Raw genomic sequence first — 18,703 nt, forward strand, 5'->3', positions numbered from 1 at the left:
AGGGACAGGAGACAGAAAGAGAAATGCCTTCTCTCCTCAGGGCCACAGGATGATATGACTCCAAATAATACTGTGAGGAAGGTCGCAATATTACTTATGACAATTAATAATATCAACTGTTAATTGATATTAATAATTATCAATATTAATAACTGATCGTATAATTTTTAAAATCAATACCGATAATAACGATAATATTCAAGAGTCAAACGGATGATAACAATAAATTATTAATATTAACTATTAATAACGCCTGATATTAATAACTGGGACTGATCATATTCATTAGAACACAGTAATATTAGCTCCTAATAATTAATATTAATATTAATATTAATAACCCAAAAACTTTTTATTAGCAATTATTCCTTAACATTAATATTGGTAAATCATATTAATGTGAATCACAAACGAGTAACAAGTAATACTAATATGACTCCTAATACCGCAGTGGGTGTACCCCCACCTGCGAAAGTGTTCCCAATGTCCAGGGAGGGAGAGAGCATGGGATTACTTTCAATATCGCAATAGGTGTACACCCACCTGCCGATATTGATCTGAATAGAATCTCCAGGGGGTGGAGTATGACGTTCCTCCCAATAGAGCAGTGGGTGTACATCCACCCGGTGATATTGCTCTGAACATTCACGGAAGAAGAGAACGCTAAGACTCCCAGTATCTCAGGAAGTGTACACCCCTTCGGTGATATTGTTCCTAACATCCGGGGGCGGGGAGGAGAAGGGTGATATCACTCCGAATATCGCAAGCAGTGTACACCCACGCTGTGACATTGTTCCCAGTGGCCAGGAAGGGAGAGGACGCTATGACTTGCGATACAGCAGGAGGTGTACAGCCACCCTGGGATATGATTCCGAACATGCACAGAGAGGAGAGGCTGCTATTACTCCTCATATCGCAGGGGGTGTACATCCATTCTGTGATATTGTTCTTAATACTCCAAGGCAGAGAGGTTGATATTGCTCCCAATATCACAAAAAGTGTACAAACCCATGTGATATTGTTCCCACTATCCAGAAGAAGACAAGATGATGTTACCCCCCATATCGCAGGAGGTCTAAACCCACTCTGTGATATTTTTGGTAAGATGAGGGCGCGAGAGGCAGGGGACTGAGAGCCAGCCCCTCTGCCCCCCTGGCTCTTAGGACCCCCATCGCAGGGGGGCGAGGCGCCCCCCGCGAGGCGGGGACTGAGAGCCAGCCCCTCTGCCCCCCTGGCTCTTAGGACCCCCATCGCAGGGGGGCGAGGCGCCCCCCGCGAGGCGGGGACTGAGAGCCAGCCCCTCTGCCCCCCTGGCTCTTAGGACCCCCATCGCAGGGGGGCGAGGCGCCCCCCGCGAGGCGGGGACTGAGAGCCAGCCCCTCTGCCCCCCTGGCTCTTAGGACCCCCATCGCAGGGGGGCGAGGCGCCCCCCGCGAGGCGGGGACTGAGAGCCAGCCCCTCTGCCCCCCTGGCTCTTAGGACCCCCATCGCAGGGGGGCGAGGCGCCCCCCGCGAGGCGGGGACTGAGAGCCAGCCCCTCTGCCCCCCTGGCTCTTAGGACCCCCATCGCAGGGGGGCGAGGCGCCCCCCGCGAGGCGGGGACTGAGAGCCAGCCCCTCTGCCCCCCTGGCTCTTAGGACCCCCATCGCAGGGGGGCGAGGCGCCCCCCGCGAGGCGGGGACTGAGAGCCAGCCCCTCTGCCCCCCTGGCTCTTAGGACCCCCATCGCAGGGGGGCGAGGCGCCCCCCGCGAGGCGGGGACTGAGAGCCAGCCCCTCTGCCCCCCTGGCTCTTAGGACCCCCATCGCAGGGGGGCGAGGCGCCCCCCGCGAGGCGGGGACTGAGAGCCAGCCCCTCTGCCCCCCTGGCTCTTAGGACCCCCATCGCAGGGGGGCGAGGCGCCCCCCGCGAGGCGGGGACTGAGAGCCAGCCCCTCTGCCCCCCTGGCTCTTAGGACCCCCATCGCAGGGGGGCGAGGCGCCCCCCGCGAGGCGGGGACTGAGAGCCAGCCCCTCTGCCCCCCTGGCTCTTAGGACCCCCATCGCAGGGGGGCGAGGCGCCCCCCGCGAGGCGGGGACTGAGAGCCAGCCCCTCTGCCCCCCTGGCTCTTAGGACCCCCATCGCAGGGGGGCGAGGCGCCCCCCGCGAGGCGGGGACTGAGAGCCAGCCCCTCTGCCCCCCTGGCTCTTAGGACCCCCATCGCAGGGGGGCGAGGCGCCCCCCGCGAGGCGGGGACTGAGAGCCAGCCCCTCTGCCCCCCTGGCTCTTAGGACCCCCATCGCAGGGGGGCGAGGCGCCCCCCGCGAGGCGGGGACTGAGAGCCAGCCCCTCTGCCCCCCTGGCTCTTAGGACCCCCATCGCAGGGGGGCGAGGCGCCCCCCGCGAGGCGGGGACTGAGAGCCAGCCCCTCTGCCCCCCTGGCTCTTAGGACCCCCATCGCAGGGGGGCGAGGCGCCCCCCGCGAGGCGGGGACTGAGAGCCAGCCCCTCTGCCCCCCTGGCTCTTAGGACCCCCATCGCAGGGGGGCGAGGCGCCCCCCGCGAGGCGGGGACTGAGAGCCAGCCCCTCTGCCCCCCTGGCTCTTAGGACCCCCATCGCAGGGGGGCGAGGCGCCCCCCGCGAGGCGGGGACTGAGAGCCAGCCCCTCTGCCCCCCTGGCTCTTAGGACCCCCATCGCAGGGGGCGAGGCGCCCCCCGCGAGGCGGGGACTGAGAGCCAGCCCCTCTGCCCCCCTGGCTCTTAGGACCCCCATCGCAGGGGGGCGAGGCGCCCCCCGCGAGGCGGGGACTGAGAGCCAGCCCCTCTGCCCCCCTGGCTCTTAGGACCCCCATCGCAGGGGGGCGAGGCGCCCCCCGCGAGGCGGGGACTGAGAGCCAGCCCCTCTGCCCCCCTGGCTCTTAGGACCCCCATCGCAGGGGGGCGAGGCGCCCCCCGCGAGGCGGGGACTGAGAGCCAGCCCCTCTGCCCCCCTGGCTCTTAGGACCCCCATCGCAGGGGGGCGAGGCGCCCCCCGCGAGGCGGGGACTGAGAGCCAGCCCCTCTGCCCCCTGGCTCTTAGGACCCCCATCGCAGGGGGCGAGGCGCCCCCGCGAGGCGGGGACTGAGAGCCAGCCCCTCTGCCCCCCTGGCTCTTAGGACCCCCATCGCAGGGGGCGAGGCGCCCCCCGCGAGGCGGGGACTGAGAGCCAGCCCCTCTGCCCCCTGGCTCTTAGGACCCCCATCGCAGGGGGGCGAGGCGCCCCCCGCGAGGCGGGGACTGAGAGCCAGCCCCTCTGCCCCCCTGGCTCTTAGGACCCCCATCGCAGGGGGGCGAGGCGCCCCCCGCGAGGCGGGGACTGAGAGCCAGCCCCTCTGCCCCCCTGGCTCTTAGGACCCCCATCGCAGGGGGGCGAGGCGCCCCCCGCGAGGCGGGGACTGAGAGCCAGCCCCTCTGCCCCCCTGGCTCTTAGGACCCCCATCGCAGGGGGGCGAGGCGCCCCCCGCGAGGCGGGGACTGAGAGCCAGCCCCTCTGCCCCCCTGGCTCTTAGGACCCCCATCGCAGGGGGGCGAGGCGCCCCCCGCGAGGCGGGGACTGAGAGCCAGCCCCTCTGCCCCCCTGGCTCTTAGGACCCCCATCGCAGGGGGGCGAGGCGCCCCCCGCGAGGCGGGGACTGAGAGCCAGCCCCTCTGCCCCCCTGGCTCTTAGGACCCCCATCGCAGGGGGGCGAGGCGCCCCCCGCGAGGCGGGGACTGAGAGCCAGCCCCTCTGCCCCCCTGGCTCTTAGGACCCCCATCGCAGGGGGGCGAGGCGCCCCCCGCGAGGCGGGGACTGAGAGCCAGCCCCTCTGCCCCCCTGGCTCTTAGGACCCCCATCGCAGGGGGGCGAGGCGCCCCCCGCGAGGCGGGGACTGAGAGCCAGCCCCTCTGCCCCCCTGGCTCTTAGGACCCCCATCGCAGGGGGGCGAGGCGCCCCCCGCGAGGCGGGGACTGAGAGCCAGCCCCTCTGCCCCCCTGGCTCTTAGGACCCCCATCGCAGGGGGGCGAGGCGCCCCCCGCGAGGCGGGGACTGAGAGCCAGCCCCTCTGCCCCCCTGGCTCTTAGGACCCCCATCGCAGGGGGGCGAGGCGCCCCCCGCGAGGCGGGGACTGAGAGCCAGCCCCTCTGCCCCCCTGGCTCTTAGGACCCCCATCGCAGGGGGGCGAGGCGCCCCCCGCGAGGCGGGGACTGAGAGCCAGCCCCTCTGCCCCCCTGGCTCTTAGGACCCCCATCGCAGGGGGGCGAGGCGCCCCCCGCGAGGCGGGGACTGAGAGCCAGCCCCTCTGCCCCCCTGGCTCTTAGGACCCCCATCGCAGGGGGGCGAGGCGCCCCCCGCGAGGCGGGGACTGAGAGCCAGCCCCTCTGCCCCCCTGGCTCTTAGGACCCCCATCGCAGGGGGGCGAGGCGCCCCCCGCGAGGCGGGGACTGAGAGCCAGCCCCTCTGCCCCCCTGGCTCTTAGGACCCCCATCGCAGGGGGCGAGGCGCCCCCGCGAGGCGGGGACTGAGAGCCAGCCCCTCTGCCCCCCTGGCTCTTAGGACCCCCATCGCAGGGGGGCGAGGCGCCCCCCGCGAGGCGGGGACTGAGAGCCAGCCCCTCTGCCCCCCTGGCTCTTAGGACCCCCATCGCAGGGGGCGAGGCGCCCCCCGCGAGGCGGGGACTGAGAGCCAGCCCCTCTGCCCCCCTGGCTCTTAGGACCCCCATCGCAGGGGGGCGAGGCGCCCCCCGCGAGGCGGGGACTGAGAGCCAGCCCCTCTGCCCCCCTGGCTCTTAGGACCCCCATCGCAGGGGGGCGAGGCGCCCCCCGCGAGGCGGGGACTGAGAGCCAGCCCCTCTGCCCCCCTGGCTCTTAGGACCCCCATCGCAGGGGGCGAGGCGCCCCCCGCGAGGCGGGGACTGAGAGCCAGCCCCTCTGCCCCCTGGCTCTTAGGACCCCCATCGCAGGGGGGCGAGGCGCCCCCCGCGAGGCGGGGACTGAGAGCCAGCCCCTCTGCCCCCCTGGCTCTTAGGACCCCCATCGCAGGGGGCGAGGCGCCCCCCGCGAGGCGGGGACTGAGAGCCAGCCCCTCTGCCCCCCTGGCTCTTAGGACCCCCATCGCAGGGGGGCGAGGCGCCCCCCGCGAGGCGGGGACTGAGAGCCAGCCCCTCTGCCCCCCTGGCTCTTAGGACCCCCATCGCAGGGGGGCGAGGCGCCCCCCGCGAGGCGGGGACTGAGAGCCAGCCCCTCTGCCCCCCTGGCTCTTAGGACCCCCATCGCAGGGGGGCGAGGCGCCCCCCGCGAGGCGGGGACTGAGAGCCAGCCCCTCTGCCCCCCTGGCTCTTAGGACCCCCATCGCAGGGGGGCGAGGCGCCCCCCGCGAGGCGGGGACTGAGAGCCAGCCCCTCTGCCCCCCTGGCTCTTAGGACCCCCATCGCAGGGGGGCGAGGCGCCCCCCGCGAGGCGGGGACTGAGAGCCAGCCCCTCTGCCCCCCTGGCTCTTAGGACCCCCATCGCAGGGGGGCGAGGCGCCCCCCGCGAGGCGGGGACTGAGAGCCAGCCCCTCTGCCCCCCTGGCTCTTAGGACCCCCATCGCAGGGGGGCGAGGCGCCCCCCGCGAGGCGGGGACTGAGAGCCAGCCCCTCTGCCCCCCTGGCTCTTAGGACCCCCATCGCAGGGGGGCGAGGCGCCCCCCGCGAGGCGGGGACTGAGAGCCAGCCCCTCTGCCCCCCTGGCTCTTAGGACCCCCATCGCAGGGGGGCGAGGCGCCCCCCGCGAGGCGGGGACTGAGAGCCAGCCCCTCTGCCCCCCTGGCTCTTAGGACCCCCATCGCAGGGGGGCGAGGCGCCCCCCGCGAGGCGGGGACTGAGAGCCAGCCCCTCTGCCCCCCGGCTCTTAGGACCCCCATCGCAGGGGGGCGAGGCGCCCCCCGCGAGGCGGGGACTGAGAGCCAGCCCCTCTGCCCCCCTGGCTCTTAGGACCCCCATCGCAGGGGGGCGAGGCGCCCCCCGCGAGGCGGGGACTGAGAGCCAGCCCCTCTGCCCCCCTGGCTCTTAGGACCCCCATCGCAGGGGGGCGAGGCGCCCCCCGCGAGGCGGGGACTGAGAGCCAGCCCCTCTGCCCCCCTGGCTCTTAGGACCCCCATCGCAGGGGGGCGAGGCGCCCCCCGCGAGGCGGGGACTGAGAGCCAGCCCCTCTGCCCCCCTGGCTCTTAGGACCCCCATCGCAGGGGGGCGAGGCGCCCCCCGCGAGGCGGGGACTGAGAGCCAGCCCCTCTGCCCCCCTGGCTCTTAGGACCCCCATCGCAGGGGGCGAGGCGCCCCCCGCGAGGCGGGGACTGAGAGCCAGCCCCTCTGCCCCCCTGGCTCTTAGGACCCCCATCGCAGGGGGGCGAGGCGCCCCCCGCGAGGCGGGGACTGAGAGCCAGCCCCTCTGCCCCCCTGGCTCTTAGGACCCCCATCGCAGGGGGGCGAGGCGCCCCCCGCGAGGCGGGGACTGAGAGCCAGCCCCTCTGCCCCCCTGGCTCTTAGGACCCCCATCGCAGGGGGGCGAGGCGCCCCCCGCGAGGCGGGGACTGAGAGCCAGCCCCTCTGCCCCCCTGGCTCTTAGGACCCCCATCGCAGGGGGGCGAGGCGCCCCCCGCGAGGCGGGGACTGAGAGCCAGCCCCTCTGCCCCCCTGGCTCTTAGGACCCCCATCGCAGGGGGGCGAGGCGCCCCCCGCGAGGCGGGGACTGAGAGCCAGCCCCTCTGCCCCCCTGGCTCTTAGGACCCCCATCGCAGGGGGGCGAGGCGCCCCCCGCGAGGCGGGGACTGAGAGCCAGCCCCTCTGCCCCCCTGGCTCTTAGGACCCCCATCGCAGGGGGCGAGGCGCCCCCCGCGAGGCGGGGACTGAGAGCCAGCCCCTCTGCCCCCCTGGCTCTTAGGACCCCCATCGCAGGGGGGCGAGGCGCCCCCCGCGAGGCGGGGACTGAGAGCCAGCCCCTCTGCCCCCCTGGCTCTTAGGACCCCCATCGCAGGGGGGCGAGGCGCCCCCGCGAGGCGGGGACTGAGAGCCAGCCCCTCTGCCCCCCTGGCTCTTAGGACCCCCATCGCAGGGGGGCGAGGCGCCCCCCGCGAGGCGGGGACTGAGAGCCAGCCCCTCTGCCCCCCTGGCTCTTAGGACCCCCATCGCAGGGGGGCGAGGCGCCCCCGCGAGGCGGGGACTGAGAGCCAGCCCCTCTGCCCCCCGGCTCTTAGGACCCCCATCGCAGGGGGGCGAGGCGCCCCCGCGAGGCGGGGACTGAGAGCCAGCCCCTCTGCCCCCCTGGCTCTTAGGACCCCCATCGCAGGGGGGCGAGGCGCCCCCCGCGAGGCGGGGACTGAGAGCCAGCCCCTCTGCCCCCCTGGCTCTTAGGACCCCCATCGCAGGGGGCGAGGCGCCCCCCGCGAGGCGGGGACTGAGAGCCAGCCCCTCTGCCCCCCTGGCTCTTAGGACCCCCATCGCAGGGGGGCGAGGCGCCCCCCGCGAGGCGGGGACTGAGAGCCAGCCCCTCTGCCCCCCTGGCTCTTAGGACCCCCATCGCAGGGGGGCGAGGCGCCCCCCGCGAGGCGGGGACTGAGAGCCAGCCCCTCTGCCCCCCGGCTCTTAGGACCCCCATCGCAGGGGGGCGAGGCGCCCCCCGCGAGGCGGGGACTGAGAGCCAGCCCCTCTGCCCCCCTGGCTCTTAGGACCCCCATCGCAGGGGGGCGAGGCGCCCCCCGCGAGGCGGGGACTGAGAGCCAGCCCCTCTGCCCCCCTGGCTCTTAGGACCCCCATCGCAGGGGGCGAGGCGCCCTCCGCGAGGCGGGGACTGAGAGCCAGCCCCTCTGCCCCCCTGGCTCTTAGGACCCCCATCGCAGGGGGGCGAGGCGCCCCCCGCGAGGCGGGGACTGAGAGCCAGCCCCTCTGCCCCCCTGGCTCTTAGGACCCCATCGCAGGGGGCGAGGCGCCCCCCGCGAGGCGGGGACTGAGAGCCAGCCCCTCTGCCCCCCTGGCTCTTAGACCCCCATCGCAGGGGGCGAGGCGCCGCGAGGCGGGGACTGAGAGCCAGCCCCTCTGCCCCCCTGGCTCTTAGGACCCCCATCGCAGGGGGGCGAGGCGCCCCCCGCGAGGCGGGGACTGAGAGCCAGCCCCCTGCCCCCCTGGCTCTTAGGACCCCATCGCAGGGGGGCGAGGCGCCCCCCGCGAGGCGGGGACTGAGAGCCAGCCCCTCTGCCCCCCTGGCTCTTAGGACCCCCATCGCAGGGGGGCGAGGCGCCCCCGCGAGGCGGGACCGAGAGCCAGCCCTCTGCCCCCTGGCTTAGGACCCCCATCGCAGGGGCGAGGCGCCTCCGCGAGGCGGGGACTGAGAGCCAGCCCCTCTGCCCCCTGGCTCTTAGGACCCCCATCGCAGGGGGCGAGGCGCCCGCGAGGCGGGGACTGAGAGCCAGCCCCTCTGCCCCCTGGCTCTTAGGGACCCCCATCGCAGGGGGCGAGCGCCCCCGCGAGGCGGGACTGAGAGCCAGCCCCTCTGCCCCCCCGTCTTAGGGACCCCCATCGCAGGGGGCGAGGCGCCCTCGCGAGGCGGGGACTGAGAGCCAGCCCTCTGCCCCCTGGCTCTTAGGGACCCCCATCGCAGGGGGCGGAGGCGCCCCCCGCGAGGCGGGGACCGAGAGCCAGCCCCTCTGCCCCCCTGGCTCTTAGACCCCCATCGCAGGGGGCGAGGCGCCCCCGCGAGGCGGGGACTGAGAGCCAGCCCCTGCCCCCCTGGCTCTTAGGACCCCCATCGCAGGGGGCGAGGCGCCCCGCGAGGCGGGGACCGAGAGCCAGCCCTCTGCCCCCCGGCTCTTAGGACCCCCATCGCAGGGGGCGAGGCGCCCCCGCGAGGCGGGGACCGAGAGCCAGCCCTCTGCCCCCCGGCTCTTAGGACCCCCAATCGCAGGGGGCGAGGCGCCCGCGAGGCGGGGACTGAGAGCCAGCCCCTCTGCCCCCCTGGCTCTTAGACCCCCATCGCAGGGGGCGAGGCGCCCCCGCGAGGCGGACCGAGAGCCAGCCCCTCTGCCCCCCCGGCTCTTAGGGACCCCCATCGCAGGGGGGCGAGGCGCCCCGCGAGGCGGGACCGAGAGCCAGCCCCTCTGCCCCCCTGGCCTTAGGGGACCCCCATCGCAGGGGGCGAGGCGCCCGCGAGGCGGGGACCGAGAGCCAGCCCCTCTGCCCCCCCTGGCTCTTAGGACCCCCATCGCAGGGGGCAGGCGCCGCGAGGCGGGGACCGGAGCCAGCCCCTCTGCCCCCTGGCTCTTAGGACCCCCATCGCAGGGGGCGAGGCGCCCCCGCGAGGCGGGGACTGAGAGCCAGCCCCTCTGCCCCCTGGCTCTTAGGACCCCCATCGCAGGGGGGCGAGGCGCCCGCGAGGCGGACCGAGAGCCAGCCCCTCTGCCCCCTGGCTCTTAGGGACCCCCATCGCAGGGGGCGAGGCGCCTCGCGAGGCGGGGACTGAGAGCCAGCCCCTCTGCCCCTGCCTAGGACCCCCATCGCAGGGGGCGAGGGCGCCTCGCGAGGCGGGGACCGAGAGCCAGCCCTCTGCCTCCCCGGCTCTTAGGACCCCCATCGCAGGGGGCGAGGCGCCCCCGCGAGGCGGGGACTGAGAGCCAGCCCCTCTGCCCCCCGGTTTAGGGACCCCCATCGCAGGGAGGCGCCCGCGAGGCGGGGACCGAGAGCCAGCCCTCTGCCCCCTGGCTCTTAGGACCCCCATCGCAGGGGCGAGGCGCCCCGAGGCGGGGACCGAGAGCCAGCCCCTGCCCCCTGGCTTTAGGACCCTCTCGCAGGGGGCGAGGCGCCCTCGCGAGGCGGGACCGAGAGCCAGCCCCTGCTGCCCCCCGGCTCTTAGACCCCATCGCAGGGGGGCGAGGCGCCTCGGCGAGGCGGGGACTGAGAGCCAGCTCCTCTGCTCCCCCCGCTCTAGACCCCCATCGCAGGGGGCGAGGCGCCTCGCGAGGCGGGGATGAGAGCCAGCCCTCTGCCCCCTGGCTCTTAGACCCCATCGCAGGGGGCGAGGCGCCCGCGAGGCGGACTGAGAGCCTCTCTGCCCCCCTGGCTCTTAGGACTCCCATCGCAGGGGCGGCGCCCGCGAGGCGGGACCGAGAGCCAGCCCCTCTGCCCCCGCAGGGACCCCCATCGCAGGGGGGCGAGGCGCCCGCGAGGCGGGACTGAGAGCCCCTCTGCCCCCCGGTTCTTAGGGGACTCCCATCGCAGGGGGGCGAGGCGCCCCCGCGAGGCGGGACCGAGAGCCAGCCTCTGCTTCCCCTGGCTCTAGGACCCCCATCGCAGGGGGGCGAGGCGCCCGCGAGGCGGGGACTGAGAGCAGCTCCTCTGCCCCTCTGGTAGGGACCCCCGCAGGGGGCGAGGCGCCCGCGAGGCGGGGACTGAGAGCCAGCCGTTCTTCTGGCTCTTAGATTCCCATCGCAGGGGGCGAGGCGCCCGCGAGGCGGGGACTGAGAGCCAGCCCCTCTCCCGGGTTTAGGGACCCATCGCAGGGGGGGCGCCCGCGAGGCGGGACTGAGAGCTGCCCTCTGCCTAGACCCCCACGCAGGGGGCGAGGCGCTCGCGAGGCGGGACCGAGAGCCAGCCCTCTGCCCCCTGGCTCTAGGACCCCCACGCAGGGGGAGGTGCGAGGCGCGGACTGAGAGCCAGCTTCTCTGCCTGGCTCTTAGGACCCCCATCGCAGGGGGCGGGCGCCCGCGAGGCGGGGACTGAGAGCAGCCTCTCTGCCCCTTCTTAGACCCCATCGCAGGGGGCGAGGCGCCTCCAGAGGCGGACTGAGAGCCAGCCCTCTGCCCTCGCCTCTTAGGACCCCCATCGCAGGGGGCGAGCGCCCGCGAGGCGGGGACTGAGAGCCAGCCCCTCTGCCCCCCTGGCTCTAGGGACCCCCACGCAGGGGGCGAGGCGCCCCCGCGAGGCGGGGACTGAGAGCCAGCCTGCTCTGCCCCCCTGGCTCTAGGACCCCCATCGCAGGGGGCGAGGCGCCCGCGAGGCGGGGACTGAGGCCAGCCCCTCTGCCCCCCTGGCCTTAGGACCCCATCGCAGGGGGCGAGGCGCCCGCGAGGCGGACTGAGAGCCAGCCCCTCTGCCCCCCTCTTTGACCCCCATCGCAGGGGCGAGGCGCCCGCGAGGCGGGGACTGAGAGCCAGCCCTCTGCCCCCTGGCTTTAGACCCCCACGCAGGGGGCGAGGCGCCGCCGCGCGGCGGGGACGAGAGCCAGCCCTCTGCCCCCTGGCTCTAGGACCCCCACGCAGGGGGGCAGGCGCCCGCGAGGCGGACTGAGAGCCAGCCCCTCTGCTCCGCCCCCTGGCTCTAGGACCCCCACGCAGGGGCGAGGGCGCCCGCGAGGCGGGACTGAGAGCCAGCCCCTCTGCCCCCTGGCTCTAGGATCCCCATCGCAGGGGGCGAGGCTCCCTGCGAGGCGGGGACTGAGAGCCAGCCCTCTGCCCCCCTGGCTCTTAGGACCCCCATCGCAGGGGGCGAGGCGCCCCGAGGCGGGGACTGAGAGAGCCCTTCCCCGCCTGGCTCTTAGACCCCCATCGCAGGGGGCGAGGGCGCCCGCAGGCGGGGACGAGAGCCAGCCCCTCTCCCCCTGGCTCTTAGACCCCCATCGCAGGGGGGCGAGGCGCCCGCGAGGCGGGGACTGAGAGCCAGCTCCTCTGCCCCCTGGCTCTTAGGACTCCCCATCGCAGGGGGCGAGGCGCCCGCGAGGCGGGACTGAGAGCCAGCCTCTGCCGCCCTGGCTCTTAGGGACCCCCATCGCAGGGGGCGAGGCGCCCTCGCGAGGCGGACTGAGAGCCAGCCCTCTGCCTCCTGGCTCTTAGGACCCCCACGCAGGGGCGAGGCGCCCGCGAGGCGGGGACTGAGAGCCAGCCCTCTGCCCCCCTGGCTCTTAGGACCCCCATCGCAGGGGGCGGCGCCCGCGAGGCGGGGACTGAGAGCCAGCCCCTCTGCCTCCCTGGCTCTTAGGGGACCCCCATCGCAGGGGGCGGGCGCTCGCGAGGCGGGGACTGAGAGCCAGCCCCTCTGCCCTGGCTCTGACCCCCATCGCAGGGGGGCGAGCGCCCGCGAGGCGGGGACTGAGAGCCAGCCCTCTGCCCCTCTGGCCTTAGGACCCCCCAGGGGGGCGAGGCGCCCGCGAGGCGGGGACTGAGAGCCAGCCTCTGCCCCCCTGGCTCTTAGGACCCACGCAGGGGGCGAGGCGCCCGCGAGGCGGGGACTGAGAGCCAGCCCTCTGCCCCCCTGGCTCTAGGGACCCCCATCGCAGGGGCGAGGCGCCCGCGAGGCGGACCGAGAGCCAGCCTCTGCCCCTCTGGCTCTTAGGGACTCATCGCAGGGGGCGCGCGAGCGGGGACTGAGAGCCAGCCCCTCTGCCCCCTGGCTCTTAGGGACCCCCATCGCAGGGGGCGAGGCGCTCGCGAGGCGGGGACTGAGAGCCAGCCCTCTGCCCCTGGCTCTTGGGACCCCCATCGCAGGGGGCGAGGCGCCCCGCGAGGCGGGGACCGAGAGCCAGCCCTCTGCCCCCTGGCTCTTAGGACCCCCATCGCAGGGGGCGAGGCGCCCCGCGAGGCGGGGACTGAGAGCCAGCCTCTGCCCCCTGGCTCTTAGGACCCATCGCAGGGGGCGAGGCGCCCCCGCGAGGCGGGGACCGAGAGCCAGCCCTCTGCCCCCCCGGCTCTTAGGGACCCCATCGCAGGGGGCGAGGCGCTCGCGAGGCGGGGACTGAGAGCCAGCTCCTCTGCCCCCCTGGCTTAGACCCCATCGCAGGGGGCGAGGCGCTCGCTGGCGGCGGACCGAGAGCCAGCCCTCTGCCCCCCTGGCTCTTAGGACCCCCATCGCAGGGGGCGAGGCGCCGCGAGGCGGGGACTGAGAGCCAGCCCCTCTGCCCCCTGGCTCTTAGGACCCCCATCGCAGGGGGGCGAGGCGCCCGCGAGGCGGGGACTGAGAGCCAGCCCTCTGCCCCCTGGCTCTTAGGACCCCCATCGCAGGGGGCGAGGCGCCCGCGAGGCGGGGACTGAGAGCCAGCCCTTCTGCCCCCCTGGCTCTTAGGACCCCCATCGCAGGGGGCGAGGCGCTCGCGAGGCGGGGACTGAGAGCCAGCCCCTCTGCCCCCTGGCTCTTAGACCCCATCGCAGGGGGCGAGGCGCCCCCGCGAGGCGGGGACTGAGAGCCAGCCCTCTGCCCCCCTGGCTCTTAGGACCCCCATCGCAGGGGGCGAGGCGCGCGAGGCGGGGACTGAGAGCCAGCCCCTGCCCCCCCTGGCTCTAGGACCCGCGGTGGTCTCACAGCCTGTTTACCGTATTGTGTGTAATGTCATCCCCCTCTGGAAATTATCAACTATTGCACAGACGGGTGTTCACCGGCTTTGTTCAGAGGACGTACACCCGTCTATATTCGAGTTATATCATCCTCTTCCTCCCTGAAGATTAACAACAGTATCACAAGGGTGTTTCTACTTTCTGCTATATTGGTTGTCACGTCCTCCTCTCCCACGTTGCAATTAGAAGCAATTTCAGTGGGGGCGTGTCCAACTTCTGGGATATTTAAAGTAATATCAGCCCCTTCCGTCCAGGATCATGGGAACCATATCCCTGGGGGGTGTACACTTTCTGCGATACATGTAGTCATATCACCCCCTCCGCCTTGGAATATTATTAAGGACCATCTCACACGGGCTTGTACACTTCCTGCGATATTGGGGGTAATATCAACCTCTCGGCCTCTGAATATTAGGAGGAATATCACGGGGTGGATGTTCACCTCCTGCCCTATTATGGTGAATAATATCTATCTATTATGGGGAGTAACATCATCCTCTCCCTTTCAGGATATTAATAACAATATCACAGAGTGGGTGAACACAGCCTGCGATGCTGGAATTATTATCATTCTCTCCCTCTCGGGATACTAGGAACAATATCACAAAAGGGGTGGACACTCCCTGCGATATTGGGAGTAACGTCATACGCTTCTTCCGTGAATCTTAGGAGCAATATCACCGGGTGGCTGTACATTCATTGCTATGTTGCAGTCATGTCATACTCTACACGCTGGATATTAGGATCAGTGTCACAGTGTGAGTGTACACCTGCTGCGATATTAATACTAATATCATGCTCTCCATCCCTGGATATTAGGAACAATATCACAGGCAGGTGTACACCTCCTGCGGTATTAGGAGTCATAATATTGTGAATTATTAAACATCAGTCTCATTAATAACTATCAATGCTAATATTAATTCATAGTATAACGTTGTTAATCACTAATGATTATTTTAAAGAGAGGATTATGCATGATTAGAATTATTACTATTAATGTCATTTTTAATATTAGTTATTCATCTTAATATTTATCATTGTTTTATTACCAACATCACTTATGATTGGTTTCAGTAACATTCATTACTGATATCATTATTTTATAATTAATGGTGATATTGCTATTAATTAATAATAATCATTAATATTTTTAATCCGCATGAAGCTTTACTCTCTCTACTGTAATTATTAATATCGATGATTACTATTGATTGCTATTGTATTTATTAATATTAGTAATTAATAAAACTGTTCCCGATATCCTTGGGAGAGAGGATATGACTCCCAGTATCGCAGAAAGTGTACACCCCTCTATGATGTGACTCCTAGTAGCCAGGGGGTAGAGGGTGACCTTATTGAAAATATCGTGGTGGGATATCCATCCCTACGGCCATCTTGTTTCTAATATCCTGGTTGGGAGCGGATGATAGGACTCCCAATATCGCAGGGGGCGGAGACCTCCCCCGTGATACTGTCCCTAACATCCAAAGGTGAAGAGGACGATATTTCATCCAATTTCGCTGGGGGTGCCCACCACCCCTGTGATATTGATCCTATTATCCAGGGGCCGAGGGGATGATATTAGTCTGAATATTGCAGGAGGTGGACATTCCCTAGGAATATTGTTCCTAATATCCAGGGACCGAGAGGATGCTATCACACCCAGTACAGCAGGGGGTGTACACCCCTTCTGTGACATTGTTCCTAATAGGCAGCGGAGGAGAGGAAGATAATACCCCGAATATCGCAGGGGGTGTACACCCCCTTGTGACATTGTTCCTTCTATCCTGGGAGGGAGAGGAAGATAGTGGCGGCAATGTCGCAGGGGCTGTCCACACCCACTCTGATATTGTTCCCGATAGCCCTAGGGGGAGAAAATGATGTTACTTCCAATATCGCAGGGGGTGTACATCCTCCTGTGACATTGTTTCTTCTATTCAGGGGGAGAGGATGATATCACTCCCAAGATCGCAGGAGCTGTAGACACCTCCTGCGATACGGCGAGTAGGAGCCAGCCCCTCTCCCCTCCTGGCTCTTAGTACCGGGGGCGCCCTCGCCCCCCTGCGATGGGGATCCTCCACCCCCTGGAGATTCTATTCGGATGAATATCGGCAGGCGGGTGTACACTTATTGCGATATTGAAAGTAATACCATGCTTTCTCCCTCCCTGGACATTGGGAACACTTTCACAGGTGGGGGTACACCCACTGCGGTATTAGGAGTCATATTAGTATTACTTGTTACTCATTTATGATTCACATTAATATGAATTACCAATATTAATGTTAAGAAATAATTGCTAATAAAAAGTTTTCGGGTTATTAATATTAATTATTATGAGCTAATATTACTGTGTTCTAATGAATATGATCAGTCCCAGTTATTAATATCAGGCGTTATTAATAGTTAATATTAATAATTTATTGTTATCATCAGTATGACTCTTGAATGTTAATTATCTTTATTATCGGTATTGATTTTAAAAATTATATCATCTCTTATTAATATTGATAATTATTAATATCAATTAATAATTGATATTAATTGTGATAAGTAATATTGCGACCTTCCTCACAGTATTATTTGGAGTCATATCATCCCGTGGCCCTGAGGAGAGAAGGCATTTCTCTTTCTGTCTCCTGTCTCTGAAGAGGAGGAGGAAGTAAAAGTTGAAAACCAAAAGGATTGAAGTCAGTGGCAAGACCAGCCGCTGCCACTGATGAGCCGGCCTGAGGTGAAAAGATGAACCCCCCCTCCCCCACTCTAAGCACATGTGCTCTGAATCCATCAGGACCCTTTCACGTGGAACCTCTTAGAGCTGTAAGCCCTGAGAAAAGGCCTAGGAAGTCTGTCTTCCTTCGGGGCGCTCGGCTCTTAATATGCGAGTCTGCCGACGCCCCCGGCCGATTAAAAGGAACCTCTTCCTTCTTGAATCCGGCGTCTGAGGGGTTTTGTCCGCGGCTCGTCCTGCTCCACTTTTTGGTTCACGTGACCGGGAATGGAACCTGGGCCGCGGCGGCGAGAGCGCCGACTCCTAACCAGCAGACCACCGGGGAACTTCAAACTTTGTGGACAATAGATTGCCCAACATTAGAAGTGGGTTGGCCGTCAGAAGTAAGCCTGGACAGGTCCCTTGTTTCTCAAGTGTGGCACATGGTAACTGGGAAAGGATAACTAGACCGCTTCCCGTACATAGACACTTGGTGATAGCTGGCGCTAGACCCCCCACAGTGGCTAAGAGGGCAGGCAGCAGCAATACTAGTAGCCAAGGGACAGACAGCTGAGGAAGGATCCCGCTCCACCCGCCCAGGGAAATCAACTCCTCAAGTTCTATTCGACCCAACGTCAGAAGATCCATTGCAGGAGATGGCACCAGTGATCCCAGTGGTGCCCTCCCCTTACCAGGGAAAGAGGCTCCCCACTCTTGAGCCCACAGTGCTTGCGCCTCCGCAAGACAAGCGTATCCCTAGGCCACCCAGAGTAGATAAGAGAGGAGGTGAGGCCTCGGGAGAAACCCCTCCCTTGGCAGCTCGTTGACGACCGAAAACGGGGATACACATGCCCCTGACAGAGCAGCGGTATACTGGGATAGATGAGGATGGTCACGTGGTGGAGAAGCGTGTTTTTCTCTACCAGCCCTTCACCTGTGCCGACCTTCTCAACTGGAAAATCCATACCCCGTCCTATACCGAAAAGCCACAAGCTCGAATTGATTTGCTCCCAACTATTATCCAGACCCACAACCCCATCTGGGCTGATTGCCACTGGTTGCTCATGTTCCTCTTTCACAGAGATGAAAGGCGGAGAGTGCTCCTAGCAGCAACTAAGTGACTAGAGGAACATGCACCAGCTGATTATCAAAACCCCCAAGAGTATGGAAGGACCCAGTTACCAGGAACCAGGCCCCAGTGGGACCCAAAGGAAAGAGAGGATATGCAAAGGCTAAACCGAGACAGGGAAGCTCTCTTGGAAGCATTCAAGAGGGGAGCTCAGAAGGCCACAAATGTTAACATGGTCTCTGAGGTCATTCGGGGAAAAGAAGAAAGTGCAGCACAATTCTATGAGAGATTGTATGAGGCCTATCGTATGTATACTCCCTTTGATCCCGATAGCCTTGAAAATCAGCACATGCTTCACATGGCTTGAGTCCGTCAAAGCGCAGAAGACATGAGAAGAAAACCGCAGAAACAGGCTGGGCTTGCAGGGACGAATACATCACAATTATTAGAAAGAGCTAAGCAGGTGTTTGTAAACAGGGATGCAGTAAGCGGTAAGGAACACCGCACAGAGAATGAATGTCAGGCCCGGTGAGACGCCGACCTGCCTGTTAGCTGCAGGAATCAGAGGGGTCCCCCCAAAGAGGCAAGGGAAGGGGGGCCCTGGGAAAGAAACTCAGCTTGGCTGTCAGAGTTGGCAGCGTAACCAGTGTGCTTATTGTAAAGAAATAGGACATTGGAAGAACAAATGCCCTCAGCTTAAAAGAAAACAAGGTGACTCAGAGCAGGAGGCCCCGGACAAGGAGGAAGGGGCCCTGCTCAACCTGGCAGAAGGGTTCTTGGACTGAGGGAGAGCGGGCTCAAGTGTCCCCGAAGAGCCCATGGTCAGAATGACAGTCGGGGGTAGAGGCGTTGATTTTCTCGTAGATCCCGGTGCTGGACATTGGCTAGTAACCGCCCCGGTCGCCCCCTTCTCCAGAAAGACTATTGACATCATCGGAGCCACGGGGGTTTCAGCAAAGGAAGCTTTCTGCTTGCCTGGGACTTGCACTGTAGGAGGACATACAGTGACTCATCAGTTTTTGTCCATGCCTGACTGTCCCTTGCCCTTGTTGGGGAGGGACTTGCTTAACAAGCTGAGAGCCACTGTCTCTTTGACAGAGCACGGCTCTTTGCTGCTAAAGCTACCCAGAACGGGAGTCATTATGACCCTTACGGTCCCCCGAGAGGAGGAATGGAGAATTTTCTTCACTGAGCCGGGCCAAGAGAGAAGACCAGCTCCGGCTAAGCGGTGGCCAAGAGTAGGGGCGGAAGATAACCCTCCAGGGTTGCTATGGGGAGTAATATCATCCTCTCCCCGTTGGGATATTCAGAACCATATCCCAGGGGGGTGTCCACCCTCTGCGATATTGGGAGTAATGTCTTCCTCTGTTTCCTTGGATATTAGACACAATATCACAAAAAGGTGTACACCCCCTGCGATACTGGGAGTAATATCATACTCTCCTTCCCTGGATATTAGAAAATAATATCATCAGGTCTGAACACCTCCTGCGATAATGGGAGTAATATTTTCTCTTTTTTTCTTCTTTTCTTTTTCTTTCTTTCTTTTCTTTTTTTTTTTTTTTTTGAGACAGAG

The 18,703-nt window shown here is 65.7% G+C and overlaps 1 pseudogene; it reads right to left on the reverse strand.

Annotated features, from left to right (window-relative positions):
- Window positions 1-4,155: 4,155 nt before the first annotated feature.
- Window positions 4,156-9,883, reverse strand: LOC134733278 (putative uncharacterized protein FLJ45355; annotated as a pseudogene).
- Between the last annotated feature and the right edge of the window lie 8,820 nt (window positions 9,884-18,703).

The sequence above is a fragment of the Symphalangus syndactylus genome, chromosome 17 (genome assembly GCF_028878055.3).
Source record: "Symphalangus syndactylus isolate Jambi chromosome 17, NHGRI_mSymSyn1-v2.1_pri, whole genome shotgun sequence".
NCBI lineage: Eukaryota > Metazoa > Chordata > Mammalia > Primates > Hylobatidae > Symphalangus > Symphalangus syndactylus.